At 42.3% G+C, this 20,616-nt stretch overlaps 1 protein-coding gene across 1 annotated transcript in view; it reads right to left on the reverse strand.

Annotated features, from left to right (window-relative positions):
- plekhg2 (pleckstrin homology domain containing, family G (with RhoGef domain) member 2) overlaps positions 1 to 1,504 on the reverse strand; it is a 49,327-nt gene extending 47,823 nt beyond the window's left edge. The window contains exon 1 of the mRNA XM_069161338.1: positions 1,074 to 1,504. The gene's annotated coding sequence lies outside the window, so the exon portion shown is untranslated. The remainder of the gene's footprint in view (positions 1 to 1,073) is intronic.
- Positions 1,505 to 20,616: the final 19,112 nt, after the last annotated feature.

The following is a 20,616-nucleotide window of genomic DNA, read 5'->3' on the forward strand; positions in this document are numbered from 1 at the left end:
GGCTCTGATATCGTGGTAATTTCTCCATTTTCATCCTGCGGTATTTTTTGTCTCTTTTGTGTTGTTTTTTCTGCTGACGCTCCACATTTTTCTTGTGAGGGAAGTTTGTTTTTAAAAGAAATGTTTGAGAGATGAGGCGGAGAACAAAATCGGATTCCTGTTGTGCCTCTTAGATTAAACCCAGTCCTGGAGAGCACAGCTCTCTGAGGAGCCCGACGTCTTCTGAAAATAAAACTATACGACGTGTAGTGAAGTAGTGAAGCTGTTACCGCAGAAGAAGAGCGTGTGGCTGAAATGACAGATTTGAAGCAGAAAATGAAACAGTTCAGGGTTTCAAACACGTTAATGCTCCTGCTGCTGCCCCCTACTGGCTGCTATGCCCACTACAGACATTAATACCCAACAGCTGTTCGTGCAGCTGTTTTGTTTGTTGTGTGGCAGTACTGGAAAGGTCATGACGTCATTAAAGGACCTAAAGGGTTCATCCTCTGGGGCGCAGGAAGTGTTGATCAGTGTTGGCATTTCTTCAATTTTTGAGGAAAGATCCCCTGAATCACCTGGAAGAGTGTGACATGTCAAGCGGAACTGGTGACGTCATTCTTAGTCAGCTGTTAATTCATTGAACTGAGATATATAAAACCATAATAATAATAATGGTGGTGGTGATGATAACAGTAACGTAGCTCATTGTGCGTGAGAACTAAATGCATTTACACGTTTCCAGGACACATGCACGCGCACAGCTTTTACGAGACCGTCTAAACTTGGACTGGAAGCACGCGCGCACTTCGCAGAACAGGAGGATCAATACAGTGATCGATTGGAGAGCAGTTTGGAGCTTTGGGCTTTTATTGTGAAGGGTCAAAACATACTTTTTATTAGATTTTCTTTGAGCTGATTCTGGTCAGCTGATCTGACTTTTGCATTTCGGTGCATTTTTTCTTTTTTCTTTTCTTTGTGTGTTTTGTCTTATTTTGGAGGTGCGTCCGTGACCTCTGACATCTGTCCATCAATGATAAGAAGTACAGGGAGGGAGAGTTCATCGAGAAAAGATGGTTAAAATGTGAGCGTACCTCGGTGCCGGTGGGGAGAGGAGACATGAACGTCCAGCAGCCGCTCTTCCCTCCGAGCCTCCCTCGGTCGTTCTCCGGTGGTCCTGCTGCTTCAGCGGCCGCTCCGGACGCATTGGACCGAACACACTCAAGAGTTTTCTACAACTTCCCCCCGTCCCTCTTTCTCTTCAGAACGAACTCACGGTATTTTCCAAACAGACCAGAAAAACCTCCTCCGGTTCGTCCCGTTAACCTACTTGGGCAAGTTTTACACACCAAAAGCAGAACAAAAAATCCGTCCAACATCTGTCTGTCCTCACGCGCTCTCTGCATCCACTTTAAAACTCACAGAGGTCGTAGAAGAAGCGTAAGTCGGGCTTCAGAGGGACATTATGAGCGTCAGGACCGTCGAGCTCCCGGTGAAAGATGTGATTCGGTGGTTTGGAGATGAGCTCCGGGCGGCGGAGAGGCGACTCGACCCCGTCTGCTGCTGCCGAGGAGGGAGGGAGGGAGGGGAGGAAGGGGGGGCAGAGGGAGGGAGGTCCAACAACCATCAGAGAGAGAGAGAGAGAGAGAGAGAGAGAGAGACCGATGCCTGACAAACTGTTCTCAAAAGAACAAACCACTTTCTCAGAAACTGTTTCACCCTGAAGGTTTTTTTTAATCCTGAGGTTTCAGCAGTTTTTGGTTCAGCAGGAGTCAGACAGAGTGAGACCTCCTGGAAATAAAACAGCATGATTATCACAGGTGCAGCTGATGATGCTGATGAGCTGCTCAATTCAAGCTCTCCAGTCAGAGCAAGCACAGCAGCAGTGGCTGCATCACCACATGGACCCATCAGGCAAAACATCTGCAAGATTAACAGCTGGGGACACAAAACGACTAAAGTGACACACAAAATGTCAAAAAAACGAGACAAAGGACGTCCACAAATCAGTCAGAAAAGGACCAGAGTTAAAAATTTGACGATGATGTCTTTAGTTTCACCTGAACTTCACCAGGAGAGACAGAAACGATAGGGAGAAACCAAAAAGGTAGATTTGTGTTTGTTTTATGTTCGTGTGTGAGCTGACTTTTAACTGACTGTACACACACACACACACACACACACACACACACACACACACACACACACACACACACAAAGAGGACATTCCTGACCACATCTGTTCCCAGTCCACCAGTTTGGAAGCTTTAAACCGGACAAACACAACCCGAGGTAAACACACACACACACACACACACACACACACACACACACACACACACACACACACACACTGATGGAATGCATACACAAACAGAAGCAGACGTAAGAAGAGTGTGAACACTAAGAAATACACACACACACACACACACACACACACACACATACACATACACATACAGCGTCGGTCGGATGGCAGCATCCTCTCAGCGTTAGTCCAAACTCAGACATTCCTCAATCACCCAGCAGACTCTGTGTGTGTGTGTGTGTGTGTGTGTGTGTGTGTGTGTGTGTGTGTGTGTGTGTGTGTGTGTGAGGTCAAAAGGTGGTCGTCAAACAAAAAGAAAAAGGACGGCGGTTTTTGAACTCTGGATCCAAACAGCAGCTCGGATTGAAACAGGAAGTGAAACTCGGACCAAAGAACTCTTCTGCTTATTCACCATCTCACGGCGCCGTACACCTGTCTGTACACCTGTCTGTACACCTGTCTGTACACCTGTCCCCCCTGAGACGAGCTTCAGTCTCACTTTATCCTAAAATAAACTCCAAAACCAGGTCAAAATCCAAGACAAACGCTAGTCCAGAGAGAGTCCAAAACTTGGTGGAAGTCCAAACCAACTCCTAAACTAGATTTAAATTGGTCCAAACCAAGTCCTAAATCTGTCCTCAAGCAAGTCCAAAATCCGAGACAAAAACTAGCCCCAAGAGAGTTCAACACCTAGTTGAAAACAAGTCCTAAACTTGACAAAAACCAAAACTAGATTTAAATAGTCCTAAACTAAGTCCTAAATCTGTCCAAAACCAAATCTGGAACTAAGTCCAAGACCAGTTTAAATTGAGTCCAAATGAGTTGACATCTCGACCCTCCCGCCTCGTGGGTTTTTCCCCTCCTCCAACCAGTCGTCCCTCCTGGTCCTCAGTTATGATGCTGAATGAGGGACAAAAAACACAATGATGTCACAGGGAAGTTGAACCTTTGACCTTCCGGATATAAAACGTCACCTCTTAATTTCGTCATCTGTGTGAAGTTTAGTCAAACTCAGTGTTTGAATTCTGGAGTTTCGGCCACCAAAGTGTTTTGTGAGGTCACTGTGTTGTTCCTGGACACATTTAGCCCCTCCCCCCCCCCCCCCAGCACGGGTTCCTGGCGTCCAGATGAACCCGACGCGGCGCTGAACGACCGACGGTTTCGCGTCCGCCGAAGTTTCTGGATTCCCTCCTCCTCTCTTCAGACGAACCGTCGTCTCTGGGCTTCTTGTCTCGGCTGCTTCCTGCGCGCCGGATCGGCTGACGGCCTCGCATGAAGTCACCGGAGCTCGTATTGATATTCCATCTCTAATAACCGACCACATTTCCACTGCTAATGACACGGCGGCGGCCATCTTGGCTCTGCCTGCCGCCTCATTACAGGCTATCTGAGAAACCGACGGCGGACCTGTGTGTGTGTGTGTGTGTGTGTGTGTGTGTGTGTGTGTGAGCACATGTCTCCGTGTGCATGTGTTTGTGTTTATGTGGGAGAGAGAGAACAAACATATCAGGAGGAAGGAGGAGGTCAGAGGTCATCAGCAGGAGGAAAGTATACGACTGTGTGGATAAGACTGTTTTTGTGCGGTAAATATGTGGAAGACAGTGTGTGTGTGTGTGTGTGTGTGTGTGTGTGTGTGTGTGTGTGTGTGTGTGTGTGTGTGCACTTTTTAAAGCAGGAAGACAACGTGTTAAAGGCTGCAGGTGGCTTTTACAAGAAGGAGAGATGTTGGCGGGAAAGATGGACCGAGTCAGAATTACAGTAAATAAACAAACTCTAATTTACTCATTTTCATCACTTAGTTTTCATTTTTAGAAAAGCTGCACCAGTTGGTGATCAACAGCGTGACGAAGTTGAAACGATCAGTTTGGTTCTCAGTGTTTCAGGCAATCTGTTGATTTGTCTGTCGTGTTTTTACAAATAACAGAACAAAAAGGATCAGAATCAAAAACCTTCAGCTGAAAAAGTGGTCAGAAGAAGTCCGTCTTCTGACTCATATTCATCCAGGTGCAACCCCGTGTGGACGCAGCGATGAACTGTGTTCACAGACGATGGTTTTCACAAGTGTTCCTGAGCCCATGCAGTGATTTCCACTCCAGAATAGTGTGTTTTTAATGCAGTGCTGCCTGAGGGCCCGAAGATCACCACCATCCAATATTGGTTTCCAGCCTTGTCCCTTGTGTTCAGAGATTTCTCCAGATTCTCTGAATCTTTTAATGATATTATGAACCGTAGACGATGAAATCCACTAATTCTTTGTAGTTTTACGTTGAGGAACATTATTCTTAGATTGTTGAACTATTTTCCAACACAGTCCTTCAGAGTGGTGAACCTCTCCCCATCTTCACTGCTGAGAGACTCTGCCACTCTGAAATCATCTTTTTATATCCAATCATGTCACTGATCTGTTACCATGGTAACCTCATTAGTTAGAGATGTTCCACCAGGCGAATTTTTTTAAGCTTAAGACAACATTTCCAGTCTTTTATTGACCCTTTCCCAACTTTTTTATTTTTAATTTTTAACCATGTTGCTGCCATCAAATTCAAAATAAGCACTTATTGTTTTCACAAAACAAACAACGAAAATGTCTCAGTTTCAACATTTAAATATGTTGTCTTTGGTCGATTAAATGAGTTTATATGTTTATAGGAAACTTTTTTAGAGACAACAAACAGTTTTCTGACGTCTTGAAATCATGAGAACATTTTAAGAAACGTGTTTGTCGTCATTAATACGATAAACCTTCCTGTAATCCGTCTGTTGCTGCTGCGCGTCGCAGCTCACCTGCTGCTCCCTGCAGATGTTGGATCACGAACGGACTGATGTTTTCTCCCTGCAGATGTTGGATCACGAACGGACTGATGTTTTCTCCCTGCAGTGACTGACGAACTCCGGTTGATGGTTTTTGGACCGTTTGCTTCGTGTTTGTTGGTGAAGCAGCAGATTTTCTTCATTAAATCAGAATTGTGCTCAGATCACTTCATGGTCTTTAATTAGCAGAAGAGAGCCGAGGCTTTCTAACCCCGCTGCTTATTACAGACTCACACTGAACGAGTGTGTGTGTGTGTGTGTGTGTGTGTGTGTGTGTGTGTGTGTGTGTGTGTGTGTGTGTGTGTGTGTGTGTGTGTGGTTTGGCCTAATCTCTCTGCATCTTTGCCAATAAGCACTTACAGCTGTGGTATGTGGTGTGTGTGTGTGTCCTTGTGAGGACCAGTTGGAGTTTCAGACGCTCGCTTTGGGACAGACGCTGGAGGCTTCAGGCCCGGGTTTTAAGGTTTCGGGTCAGTCGGGTTAGATCGGGTTCGGGGGCCCGGGAACACGTCGTGTCATCGAGGCGACAGAAGTCGAAGCATGTATGTGTGTTTGTGACCTAGATGTCGGTTGCTTTGTGGTTTTTGGACCTCGACCAGGCGAGCGGGCCTCGACGCCGCAAGCAACGCCTCGGCCAAGAGAAAGAGAGGCACTTAAGAAGGTGGTCACCACCAAAGAAAAGAGAAAGTCTTTCTCCTGTTTTCAGAGAGAAATGTTTGTGATTTTCAAGTTAGATGAGACAGAAAGATAAAACGTCGCCGCACGAAGAAAAAGAGGACGAATAAAAGAAAAGGTTGAACGAGTGAAGAGGAAGAGAAGAAGACAGATGAGAAATAAAGGGAAAATAAAATCAAGAAATGAGAGAAAGGAAGGAAAAGAGAAAACAGACGGGAAAGAAGAAACGTCAGAGAAGAAAGGAGAACAAAAATGAAACAGAAAAACAGGTGAAGTGAAGAGTTAGAAGAGAAAAGAGGAAAGAAGTCCAAAGAAAAGCAGCAGCACAAAGACGAGCGGCGGAGGAGAGTCGGGTCGGAGCTGTCTGTGGTTTCTGGCAGCCATGTTGGTCCATTTAACACCAATCAGCTGTGAACCAGAATGAATGTCCCACTGTAATTACACTGAGCGTGTGTGTGTGTGTGTGTGTGTGTGTGTGTGTGTGTGTGTGTGTGTGTGTGTGTGCACGTTCAAACAGTAAAGTATTAATCACAACGACACTTTTTACTGTTTTAACTGACCTGATGTAACATGGCCGACACAAAAAATATTTCACATGCAAAAAACAATTTTTTTTTACAAAAAAGTGAAGGAGGACTGAAAATGCTCACAGCTGCTCCTGCCGGTTATATTTCTATCACACATGTGAGCTTTTTATTCCATTTAAACTAAACTACAAATGTCATCCATGTTTGTTTCAAGTAGAAACTTCATCTTACATCACTGAACAACGCTGTCGTCATTCAAGTCACTCACCGCTGAGCCGAGATGATGGACCGAAAATAGATCATCAGAGTGATGAGTGGAGTTTAAACGATGTGTGTGTGTGTGTGTGTGTGTGTGTGTGTGTGTGTGTGTGTGTGTGTGTGTGTGTGTATGCTGACATTCCTTCCAGACATGTCAGCACAACTTCTACTTCCTGGCAGCGGTCTTATGACACCGGGATGCTAAATGCTGCTGCTGTGTGTGTGTGTGTGTGTGTGTGTGTGTGTGTGTGTGTGTGTGTGTGTGTGTGTGTGTGTGTGTGTGTGTGTGTGTGTGTGTGTGTGTGTGTGTGCGTGTGTGTGTGTGTGTGTGTGTGTGCGAGGATTAGGTAGTTTTCGTTGAGTCAGCCCCTCGACCGTATCGTCTTCTTACTCCAAAGTGTGATGTCAGTGTGGTGTGTGTGTGTGTGTGTGTGTGTGTGTGTGTGTGTGTGTATTACTCATTGCGGGGACCTGTCTGGCTGTTCTGGAGTCCCCAGAATGTACATCAACCAGTTTGAGGGTGAGGAAGATTAGTTTAGATTAAACGTTAATAAATGTATAAGTGACGTAAACACACGTTAACCGTTATCGATCCTGCTGTGTGTGATCGTCACGTTTATTCATGTCTGCTGCTTCAGCCTGAGCGACACACACACACACACACACACACACACACACACACACACACACACACACACACACACACACTGGTCCTTGTATCCTTGTGAGGACCTTCACCGACATGACGCACAACTTCAATCTAACTTTGAGACAAACCGTAGTATCGTCAGGTTTCCAATCAGATCGGTGTCAGATCCACCGCTGGCTCCTCCCCCAGCTCGTCCAGATATGGTCACTTCCTGCTCCAAACCACTCTGAACTAGCAAAGATGGCGACGGACAGAATCTGAACTGGAGGATTCATAACGTTCACAAACCAACGATGACATCACTGGTGGTTGATGACATCACTGATGGTTGATGACATCACTGATGGTTGGTGATGAATATCCATCAACAACACACGGTCTGGTTCTCATCTTCGATTATCTGACTTCATCCGCTCCCCTCTGACCTGATTCACCGTGTCACATCAGTCTTCATTTTTCCACAAACTCCCAGATCAGTTGTGAAAGAAATTACTTCTGAAACTGGAAACAGGACGTGGAGAGCTTTTCATGTTTCACCATAAGTCCATCAAAGTCACCACTCGGCTCCGACACAAGTAAATACCGCATACCTGTTTTTGTCTTTTGGTTTTGGTCCAGTTTGAGTTTATATTGGTCTTTTGAAGATGAAACGTGGACTAACAGGTGAGTCATTCACTCAGCAGGTTTGGTGAGCGTCCAATAAATGAATCATCAGCTCCTTATGAGGATGTTTACCGACTCTGTTGTCCATCAATTTCTTGGAAAGAAATAATTCACAATAAGCATTACTGGCTTCGTAACAGTTGCAGGTCCTGAATTAAATATTCACCGTGATCGTTGGTCCGGACGTGAACATAACCACCAGGAAAATTACAGGATACGCAGGTTTTTTTTCCGTAATCTCCACAAATCCACTCAGAAATCAGGGAAAGTAGCAGCTGCAGAAGTTCCCTGAGAATCTTCACATATTTAAGTTTTCTTGAGTCTCACGGTCATCGGCGACATTCGCCTGTACGTCCACGTGTGCATCACAAACAGGAGCTCCTCATAGCTAATTCAGCTATGTTTAATGTGACCTAACGTGAAATAAAACGGTCTTGAAACAGATCTAAAAATTTAAAAAAAGAAGATGAAAGAAGGAGGTTTGAATTAGAGGAGCAGCCAGTTAACAGGACAGCAGGAGGTGTTTGTGACTGAAAGGTTTCACCTCTCCAGACACGGTTAAACTCACAAACCAGGCAGGTGACGATGAAATAAACCCCGAGTCGCAAACCGACCGACGGGCGATGATGTCAAGAGAACAATTGAAGCAGCACGATCGTGTGTGCGTGTCAAACAACATCCCCGTTACCCTAGTAACCACCGAGACGGTAATGACAGGGCCAGGCCGTCGCCCTGGCAGCCAGGTAAGCTGCGAGGTGATTGGCTGAGAGAAGCAGACCTGTTAAACGTTTGGGCTCCCGGTTTCTAATCACATGCAGGGAAAATTACAGAGCAGCAGTGTTGTGTGTGTGTGTGTATGTGTGTGCGCGTGTGTGTGTGTGTGTGTGTGCGTGTGTGCGCGTGTGTGCGCGTGTGTGTGTGCGTGCGTGTGTGTGTGTGTGTGTGCCTCAGCCAACTTCATAATGGTGGATGATCACAAAGCTCACACCACAACCAGCAGAGTCATGTTATTTATTGTTATTATTTTCCCCTGGTATTCGCTCCAGGTCGAGCCACAAGCGCATTTAACATACAGAGTTTCTGTTTAAAGTTGATTTGTTTTGTCCATTTGCTCATATTTAACTATTTAAACTAAATAACTTGAGATAATCGAATGAACTTTAAGTGTGCAAACCACTTTGTGAGTCTCTCGATTGAAGTTTCCCTTCTGTTTTCAGCTTTATTTGAATATTTATTGATCCTATCATGACTGGGAGTGTTCCTGAACGCAGCACAGTGATGCACACGGAGCCGGAGGAAGTATTTCAAGGGTCCAACTTTCTATACTCAGTCTCAACGGTCATAAGTATCGTCTCTGCTCCAGTTTCAGGTCCACGGGGAAATCACAAATGTTCACGTACCATCGGTCACGTTAACGTGTTGAACTCAGGTGCTGATGTCGATCAAAAGACGACAATCTGAATACTTCCTCACGAAGGTCGTTGCTCTCTGAACTTATTGATCCGATCTCGTATTGTGAAGCTATAAAATAACTGCAGTGGAACTTTGTTAGTGCTGCTTTTGCCATCAAACGTTTGCTTTTTCTTTTTTTCTTTACTGTGGGCCAGTTTTAGATACTGACAGGAGGAACAATCCACTCGGAGTCATCAGAGGAAGACCTGCAGACGATGCTGCATCACGTCATCGAGGTAAATTAATCCTTTCAGTTTACTGAGTCGAGTCAGTTTGAATCACAGCGCACAGATGAGGTGTGAAAACTCTTTAAAGTCTGCGGGGGGTAAAGGGTTGTGGGGGGAGGGGGGGTCACGTAAACATTTCCAGATGTGAATCTCAGAGTCGGCTGGTGACTAACACCATCAGCTCGCCGACCGTTATTCTCTCTGTGGTTCAGTCAGACGGTCAGAGAGGTCAGACGGCTGGTACACACACTCAAGTATTTTCCATGTCACTCGTTTAATATTTCTCAGGCTTTTTATAGCAAACAACCTCTGATTCACGGTCTCTTATCTCTATCCTTCACCCCGTCATTCTCTCTCTGTGTCTCTATCTTTAGCTCCACTCGGATTCATTTAAGTCGTGTAGGTTTTAAATGTTACATGTCCTGGTCAGTGATTGTAATCCCCTTTTTCACCTCTTAAACAGGAGCAGTCGGAGCTCCAACTATCTGCTGCTTCTCATAATAAAATAAAGTCTGGACAGGAGTTTTGCATTCGAGAAACAAGACACAAAATGGAGACAAAATGGTGCAAAATGACCCAAAACAACCACAAATACACACCAACCAACAAAAACAAGATGCAATTAACACAATTAGATGCAAAACCAGTGCAATGAAAGACGGAGTGACAAATGACCTCAGAGACAAAAAAAACAACAACCAGAGAACGAGCTGAAAATCAGAACGAAATCACAGAGACTCAAAATGAACACACACAAAGTCATTGCACAGGGACGCACAATGGCCTCCAAGACACAAAAACAGTCAAAAGGAGATGTCTGACTCCAAAGAGCTGAAAGTGGCAAAAAAAAGAGACACAAAATATCTGCAGACAAACACAAAACGATGACAAAAAGATACCGAATTATTGAAAAGAAACACAAAATAACTGCAACAAGACAAAAACTGCTATAAAGAGGCACAAAATGAGCACAAAGAGACACAAGAAGACTGCAGAGAGACACAAAATGACGTCTACAAGATGCAAAATGACCACAAAGAGACAACAAACAACCATGAAGACATTTAAACCAATGCTTCATGCTGCCACCGGCAGGCAGACTGAAAACAGTCCTCAGAGAGTGAATCAGAGTTCAGCAGAGAGACACAGACGTCCTAATCAGAAACAGGAACAACACAAGGACGCAGTGAGAAGCTCCATCTTAGACCTTCAAGGGTTTCAGATGTTGCTGCTTGAAAGTTAAAACGCTGATTCAACACCTGCAAGTCAAACTTTTACCAAATCAACAGTTTTCTTCTCCAGCTAAGTTCGAAACATGTGATCGATAATAAAAAAACAAAACAACAGGCTCTGATGTCGTCTTTATTATTTACTGATTTACCCACATTGTTTGAGTATTGAATCATCAGACGAGCACCGTTGGACGTGTGAGAAAAAACTCAGGAGAAAAATTGAAAGCAGTTGTGTTTGTGTGTCTGTGCGTGTTTGTGTGTATGTGTGTTTGTGATGCGGTGCGATAGGAGGTCTGTATTTGTTTTAGAGACGTTCCCACGACACCGAACGACCTCCACCCCGCTCGCCTTCCTCCCGTCTCTCGCTCTATAAATGGATCGTCTGGTGGCGTTCGGGCGACCAGTCGGACTTAAAAAGGACACAGAGAGAGGCCGGGACAAAATGACCAAAAAATCAAGACGGAAAAAAAAATCCCCACAAAGTTTTCTGTTCAGGTTAAATTCATGATGTGACGATAAGTTACCAAAAATAAACTCTCTGAAAATAATTAACTTTTTATCTTGTAGTTAATATTACGACTACTACAACCAAAAGTACTTTAGTTAGAAATTACTGTTTTCAATTTACAGTTAACATTGGGATTTTTTTTTTACAGTAACTAACTGGCAGATATTGACAAGTAACTTCATGTGATTTTATTTGCAGTAAATTCCTGTGACTTTATTTACAGTAAGTTACTTGTCAATTGCTTCCAGTTATTTGTGATGCATTTCCTCGTAAGTTTTCTGCACTTTTTGTAAAGATGGACGTAGAGTCAGGCTGATGGACTGTGACGACTATCAAACTAAAATGTCATAAAATAACGGCTTTAAAACATTTATATCTGTAACAGTTCAAACTGCAGACACTTTCCCTCGAAACCGTCTGTCGCTGCTCTCAAGAAAGAACAACAAGAAACCTGGATAAGTGCAGTGTTTCTCATGAGTGTGTCTGTCGGCTGCCGCTCTCGTCCTCCGTCCTCCTCCCTGCTGCTCCGATGATGTCATGTGATGATGGAGGTTGACGACCGGTCTTCTCTGTTCCAGGACAAAAACCCAGCTGACTCGTCGCTCAGCCCTGAGAGTGTGAGCGTTTCAATCCATATCTGGGAAGTGAGCTAATATCAGAGTCTTCGGGGGCTAATTTTAGAGCTGTGTGTTTTATTGCAATACCAAGGACACAGTGTGTACACAAAAGTCACACACACACACACACACACACACACACACACACACACACACACACACACACACACACACAGTCCAGATGTTTCCTATTGCAGGAGTCCAGAGACATGAAACTGAAGTGCAGTTTGTGGTTTCAGTTGAGTTGTTCAGTTTGTTCCCCTGTATCGTTCTCTCCACCCACCAGAGGGCGCCAGTCTCTCCCTCTGTGCCCAGTCTCCTTCCTGCCACACCCACCTCACATGCTCCCAGGTCTTCAACCGGCCTCCATGTCCTGATTTTGGGTTCTTCTTCCTGTTGTTTGCTGTAACCACAGACTGGATATAAAAGCGTTCGTAGCTTCCGTCTCTCAAAAATGTGTCCGATACAGAAGTGGCTTAAATTGCAATACCGCCGGGTGCCACTAGAGGTCGACTCAAATCGAATGAAATCGGTTTCAAATCAGATCAGTCAGATCCACCAACTCCCTCCTCCCCCAGCTCGTCCAAATATGGTCACTTTCTGTTTTAAACCGCTCGGAATGAGCAAGATGGTGGTGAAAAATGTCTGAATTCGAGGCTTCATAGTGGCCATTCATAAACCAACGGGTGACGTCACTGCTGGTTGCTGCTTGGCTGGAACAGAGAAATGTCTATAAAACCGTATTACTCAGGAAGAAGGTTCATGTTTTATATTTTAAATCAACCCGGTATCGCGGCAAAACGTGAGATAGCCACGCTTTGGCCTGTCTATGCGTGGCAGTTTCACGTTTTCCTGTTATTGACGAAAATTAAACCTACTGAATGCATAGAGCCGTGTGATTGACAGGAAAATGTAACTTTTAGGAAAAACACATGGTTGGGGTTTGTGACAAAAAACAACTAAAGAAAAAAGTTGTCACCTCCGCGTGGTAGTGTCTGGTTCATGCCACCACGCCGCCCCTGCTGCCTCGTAATGCTGCTGAAAAATGTCCTTTGGAATTGGTCACATGATCCTTCGTTACTTTGCTTTTACATGCGTGTGAGTTTCACGCTTACAAAACGTGAAACTGTCACGCCTGGAGAGGCCAAAGAGTGAATCTCTTATATTTTCGCTTTAGTGGACGGGCGTGTCTATTTCACGCTTTGCCGTGATACTGTGTTGGATAAATGGAATAAACAGTCAAGACAAAACAAAAGACACGCATGTATCGTGTGCAAAGGCTCGTGAGCGTCTCTTTCACATTAACAGTTGTGCTCAGATGACTGCTGTGGCTTCTGCTCAGCTGTGACCCTCCCAACAGCAACAGCTGCTGCCGGGAGCATAAATAAGTAGGACGCTGGCTGGAGAGCTTGATGTCATCGGCGTAGAGCCACACTGTCGCATATGTTACCGAGCCTGACTCCAACTGTCGGCCCCCACGGTGCATTGTTTGAATACTGTGGCTGGGATGAGCATCGAATCCTCTCCGGGTATAACGCAACTCTGAGTTGAGACATAGTTTATCGTTTTGGTTGAATGCCTTCAAAAAATGTCAAAATACTTCCTGTGCTTCATTACTTATTTCCAGCGGAGAGCTCAGCACAAATTTAGGACCTAACTTTTTAGTTTGGCTTTTAATCATCTCATTTCATTCAGATAATCTGTGCTTTTATTATTATCCTATTAATGTCTTTAGTTTTATTATAATGTCCATAAATATAACTGACTTTACATTACTTAACTGAACGTCACTATTTTGTGTTAAATTTGAAAGTAATGTAACTAAATTACTCAAGTACTGTACTTAATGTGTGTACTACATTAAAGGTATTTGTACTTGAGTATTTCCAACAACTTTAAACTTGTTATTGACAATTGCTATTGATTTAAAAAAAAAAAAAAAAAAAAAAAAATTTTTTACAGAAAGACACATGCAGACGATGTGTCATCAGAATAAATTATATTTATATATATTTAAGAAGCTCAACTTTTTTACACGTCACAAGTTATGAAGATGACATAAAAACAAAACCGGAAAACTTAATAAATGTTTTCAACGGTTGAACATCGTCACTAATTTGAAAGTGCGTTCAAGACTCATTTAAAGCTTAATCTATTATGTGTAATTGACTTTTAGAGCTTTAAGACGTGAAAAAAAAGGTGTTGGTCTGGTTTCCCTTATTATTTCTCATATATGCCAAATCAAGCATGTAATTTGTAATATTAATTTGAGGCTGCAGAGAGGTGACTTATGTATATCAGTGGTCAACCTTTCAACCTCTTCATGGCTGCAGTATAATTCAGCTGTGGTATAATTCAGCCCCCCCCCCCACCCTGCAGCCTGTGGTCCACTAGATGGTGCTAGAGCTCTGCAGGTGGTTTAGGAGTTTCTCACTAAACTGTCAACACGACATAATATTCTTCTCCCACAGAGAACGAGCGTTGTTTTCATTGCCAGTTTAGCATATTAACACTTTGCCCCTTTATGGCTGCAACTTATGATTCATTTCATTATGGATATATTTGGCATTTATTTTTCCAATTCGTAATCAGCCAGCGTTTCTCAACTAAGGAAGAAACTGGAATCAGAGAATTTGAATACAACCCGGTTTCCAGACAAAGTTGTGACACGGTGTAAAATGTAAATAAAGAATGTGAATGTGGTGATTGGTAAATCCTAAAAACCCTCATTTAATTGAAAATAGACCAAAGACAACATATCGAATGTTGAAACTAAGGAGATTTGATTGTTTTATGAAAAATATGTGCTTATTGTTGAATAAACTTAAAACATCTGTTTATTTTGTCTGACAAGTGGGTGAACCAATAATTTTAAGTGACACACACACACACACACACACACACACACACACACACACACACAAATCTGACATCTTATATTTGCATTTATACATTTTAAAATTGTTCTGAAATAACTGATTGTAAAATGTTGTTGTCTGATATATACTTTGTACACAGACTTTATGGCTTCGTTTGATACGGTAAACATCACAAAATAAAATGTGTATTTCATTACTCACTATTACTCCATGCTGTTTTTTACACTTTATAACGATTACGTTTTTGAATTTACAAACCACATAGTTTGGTGGTAATTTTAGTTCCTACCGACCAACGTAACATTTCACAGAATCTGTGGTGTTGATATCAGTCAACAGTTTAAGAGAAGAATAAATGTTCTGCAAGCTGCTGTTTGGGTCATTATCTCTATATCTGACTTGATCATATAAAAAAATTAAATGCCCTCAAACACACACACTCGTCTCTCAGTCTGAGAAACACACATTATTTCTTATCTCACACATTTCCAAGCAGCAACTCTTCGTTATCTGTGTGTGAAGACACGTCAGCTTCAGTGGTTTTTAGCCACATTTTCCTCTTCAGCTGCATTAAAAACATGTTGTCTTTTATACGGCTGCAAGATTCTGGTCGTAGGATTTGTCAGACAACAAACAAAACAAACCTATTTAATAGTTCTTAAAATGTGCTGATATGACCGTTTTCAAATGGAGCCCATTTTGATCTGACTTTATCGCTGTAGTTGTGGTGTGTACATAGAGGCAGATTGGGAGAGAAACATGCACACATTCATTCTTTTAAAAAGGAATTAACTGGGATTTTTTTTTTGGACAAATGAATAGGTTAGATTATTTTTTTTGACAGAAGTTACCTTTTTTTTACTTTAAATTTCACTTTTTTACGATAAATGTTCTGCAAGCTGCTGTTCAACATTCATATTTAGGTCATTATCGCTGTATTTGACTTTATCATATCAAAAAATTAAAAATAAAATGCCTTGAAACAGACGCTCATATCTCAGTCTCAGACACACACACACATTATTTCTTATCTCATACGACTTCCACGGCGGCTGCTCGATGCCTGATGTCGATACACAGCTTTAAAAGAAATATTCAGCTCATTTACTTTTCTGAAAGTCCTAAAAAAAAGTAACTTACCAAAGTCTTGTATTGAAAATTCGATTTTACTGCTTGAAATATTGAAATTAAAATGACTTATTCTTGGAAAGTGTCCCCTGTAAATGACATACTATGCTTTATATAACATTATTAGACTGATAGTAAAGCCTCAATGTGTGCAGCACTTTACTGTAGCTGGTCGAGGTGTTACAGGTGGTTTAGTGTGGTTCCCTATCGAGGAGGCTCACGTAAGTCAAGTCAGTATATTTATATACACATTTAAATTAAAACAAAAGTGCTGCACGACATTCAACAGAATTAAAACAACGAGATTTCAGACATTTAAGCCATTCAAGGCAAAATGAGCAACATTTTAAATAACATTAAGTTAAAGCAACACAGAGATTTAGTTAAGTTAAACGTTACGTGGGCTTAATGTGGAATTCATATTTAGGTCATTATCGCTATATCTGGGTGCACCAATGATTTTAAATGACGCACACACACACACACACACACACACACACACACACACACACACACACACACACACACACACACACACACACGCACACACACACACACATTTCTGAGCAGCATCTCTTCATTATCTGTGCCTCTTTGGTTTTGGCTACATTTCCTCTCACATTTCCTCGACAGCTGTCAATCAAAACTATTTCTACCTCAGATGGACTTCACTTAAATACTTGCATTGTTTTTGGTTCAAACTCCCGAACACGTTTACCTTGTTCAGGATAATAGTTTAGTTTTTAGCGGGGCTCTGTGGATGGTGATGTTGTTTCACCACTTTGGTCCAGACTACATCTAAACAACCACAGGATGGATCATCGGGACATTTTGAATTTCACTGCTGCTTCATCCAAATTACTTTGATGGTCTCTGGTCTTCTGGCATTCAGGTGGTCCAGAGGATGAACTGAGTCAAACGTGGTGACCTCACATCTCTCCCATCCGTCTGACTGATTCTCGTTAACTTGATAATTCAGGAACGCTTTTGGAGAATTCGTTCAAATTGGACACCTTGGCTGAAGGAGGACATGAACAGATTGCGGAGGTCAAAGGTCAAAGGTTACAGCAACCTGACTCCTGCAAATTACCTGTTAGTGTGCGCATGTTAAGTTAACCTAAGACAGAAAACAACTGTGTCAGTTGTGTCTGGTTAAACAGGAAAACAAAGCAGAACTGCAGCATATCATTTGGAAAATTCTCGGTGGCCTCGGCACAACATGGTAGAAACTATTTTCAGATTCATGCAAACTCAGCTCCATCCATTTGGATGAATCTCTACCTGTGCAGCAAACTTAAGGTAACACCTTCCACCTTGAGGTCTGCACGATGATGCAGCGGTCAGTACCGTCACCTCACAGGCAGGAAGGTTCTAGATCTGAAGCTGCTGCTCGCCTGAGGCCTTCCTGTGTGGAGTTGGTATGTTCTTCCTGCACCTGTGTGGGTTTTCTACCACAGTCCAAACACATGCCTGCTGTGTTAACGCTGATTCTAAATTGGACATGAGCGTGACTGGATGTCTGGTCCAGCGTTTAACCGTCCTTCGCCCAGAGTCAGCTGTTGAAGCGGATACAGACGATAGATGGACTTTGCGTGTCTGAAAGCGACCTCACTGCGCGTATCGAACTCTTTCATCTGTACTTTGTGAAACGAGATCGACCACATGATAACAGAGCGTCACGCTTTGACGCGTCACGTGACGACGTGATAAAGACGTCCCGTTCGTCCTCCGACCACAGATGAGGAGTCTCTGCTGAGGGTTGACATCCAGCACTCAGAGCGAGGTGAGCAGAGTCGCTTCCACTCAGGAGGAAACCTCAGAGCAGAATGGCTGCAGACGCTCAGCTCTTCTTCCTGCTGGTTGCTCTCATCAGCAACATCCAAGCTGAGGAACGTCTCGAATGGAAGAATCGAGGGGGCTATTACACCTTCAAACCCCCAAAAGAGGCCAACTTCTGCCTGATCTCTAAACTAGTTGGTGAAGATAAGTTTGTCCTGTGGAACACCTCCGACCCCTCGACTGAGAACTCCACAGTACCTGAAGACCTGAAACAAAGACTTCACGTTGAAACCTGGCAGAATGTTTCTTATTACATCATCACCCAGCTGACCCCCTCCGACTCCGGCCGGTACCAAGAGGAGTGTTGGACTGACGGCAACGTGACACATGAGGCAAACATCAGGATTATTGTTTGTGATCAACAACATCAAAGAAAAACTGTTGATATGAGTTCTGGAGGAACATCGGAGATCCCATGTGACGGAGCGGCTGAAAATCTGACGGTCCAGTGGATCTATTTTGATGTGAAGAAAGATAAATGGACAAAAGTGTTTGAGGACGGTGGGACGTTGGTGGTGAACCATGAAAAAGGAACTTTACAAAAAATGGAAAACACTTCAGCTCTTCGTCTCTCCAACTTCACAACTGATCAGATCAGTGAGGTGTTCGTCTGTCTGGTGATGAACCAACATCAGTGTGTCAGCAGTCAAATATTACACTTGGACGTGTTCCCAGAGATAATCTATCACTCGGTGGAAGAGACAGCTGTGTTGCCGTGTCCTGTGACTGATGTCATCACTGACCAGCCTCCATCCTGGAAGAAGATCAATTATGAAGTATTTATTTCTGATAACAAATTACGGTTTGGTGATCCTCTTGAGTTCAAGGACTTTGGACAAAACTCCTCACTGGTGATTTCACCACTGATGTTGAATCATTCAGGTTGGTACAGCTGTAACCGTGATATTGTGATACAAACATACTTTCTTGTAGTGTGTCCAGAATCAGACCCACCTGCTGTAGAGCTCTTCTCAGAGGGAGATGAAGTCACTCTCAGATGCAACGCTAGTTGCAGAAATGATTCAGAACAAATGTGGTTCATGAAGTTAAAACAAACAGAAGGAAGAATCTTTGCTGTAAGTCTGATGATTGATCTGCAACGCAGATTTAACATTTCTTTCTCTAACAGAAGCCTGGTGATCTCTAATGTCTCAGTAGAAAACACAGGGGAGTATTGGTGTGTAGAAATAGCCTCAGTTAGAAACCTTCAGTGTGTTTCAGCCTCCAGAAGTCTTGTAAAGCAGCGAGAGCCCGTTGAGGTTTCCTCCACCTTCCTTGTAGTGAGGTCACCACTGTTCAGTGTCCTGCTGCTGATGCTTTGTGTTGCTGTGGTCGCTGTGATCCTGAAGACCAGGAGAGGAGAGCAGCCTCCAGCTGAGACGGAGAGGACATATGAAAACACTCCCAATTACTAATCACCTTTTAATCATTATTTCTCATTGCTTTGAAACAGTGTGATTTAAACGCATCTCAAAAACAACAAAAAAGCCTCTTAAACTGCTGTGATGTGATGATAATAATAATGAAATGAAAATATTGTTTTGCCATCATTATTCTGTTTTAATGTTTAAGTATATTTTCCTTCATCTGTGTCCTAAAAACAAAAATCTATGAGGTGTTATTTGAAGTGTTTTTGATCAATTACAGTTTATTCATCACAAATAGTTCATAATTCTTCCTTCAAGTTCAACTTTAACGTGTCACCGTTAGCTGGGAATGTTTGTTTATGGATATGAATTATTATGGATTTAAAAGGTAAAAGCAGAGACATCAAAAGATAGATTATATAATTAATTCAACAAATAAATAAATACATGTAGAAGTGATGGTGAAGTTGTTTTGGATATCTGCTGCACCAACAAGAGGTGATCATGTTTTATAAATATAACTTTATAAATATTTAACCTATCTAGTATTTCTATCTTTTTTTCACTTATGTCTGATTTTTTTATGCAACTTTTTTTTTAAATGTCAGGATAAATATTTAATGGAGTTTGAGTTTTGTTAGTGTTTAATGTAGAACTGTTGTCGTGTCTTGGTTTATATCGGACTTTGTTTTGTTTTATTTTACTGCTTTGAATTTTAATATTTACATTTACACATTTAAAACTGATTCTGAAATAACCTCAACCTCCAGCTGAGACGGAGATTCATATATAGACGCTCATAATTACTAATCACCTTTTTAATGCTTATTTCTCATTGCTCTGAAACTGTGTGCGATTTATACGCATCTTAAAACAACAACAAAAAAAGCAACTGAAACTGTCTTGATGTGATAATAATAATGAAATGAAAATCTTATTTGAGGATTGTAATCATTATTGTAATTAGTTTTTTAAGTATGTTTTCCCTCATTTGCTTGTAAAAAAATCTGAGATCTTATATTTGCATTTATACATTTTAAAATTGTTCTGAAATAACTGATTGTAAAATGTTGTTGTCTGATATATACTTTGTACACAGACTTTATGGCTTCGTTTGATACGGTAAACATCACAAAATAAAATGTGTATTTCATTACTCACTATTACTCCATGCTGTTTTTTACACTTTATAAGGATTACGTTTTTGAATTTACAAACCACATAGTTTGGTGGTAATTTTAGTTCCTACCGACCAACGTAACGTTTCACAGAATCTGTGGTGTTGATATCAGTCAACAGTTTAAGAGAAGAATAAATGTTCTGCAAGCTGCTGTTTGGGTCATTATCTCTATATCTGACTTGATCATATAAAAAAATTAAATGCCCTCAAACACACACACTCGTCTCTCAGTCTGAGAAACACACATTATTTCTTATCTCACACATTTCCAAGCAGCAACTCTTCGTTATCTGTGTGTGAAGACACGTCAGCTTCAG

The sequence above is a fragment of the Embiotoca jacksoni genome, unplaced genomic scaffold (genome assembly GCF_022577435.1).
Source record: "Embiotoca jacksoni isolate LCO1_2020_lvr unplaced genomic scaffold, fEmbJac1.0.p SCAF_28, whole genome shotgun sequence".
NCBI classification, from domain to species: domain Eukaryota; kingdom Metazoa; phylum Chordata; class Actinopteri; family Embiotocidae; genus Embiotoca; species Embiotoca jacksoni.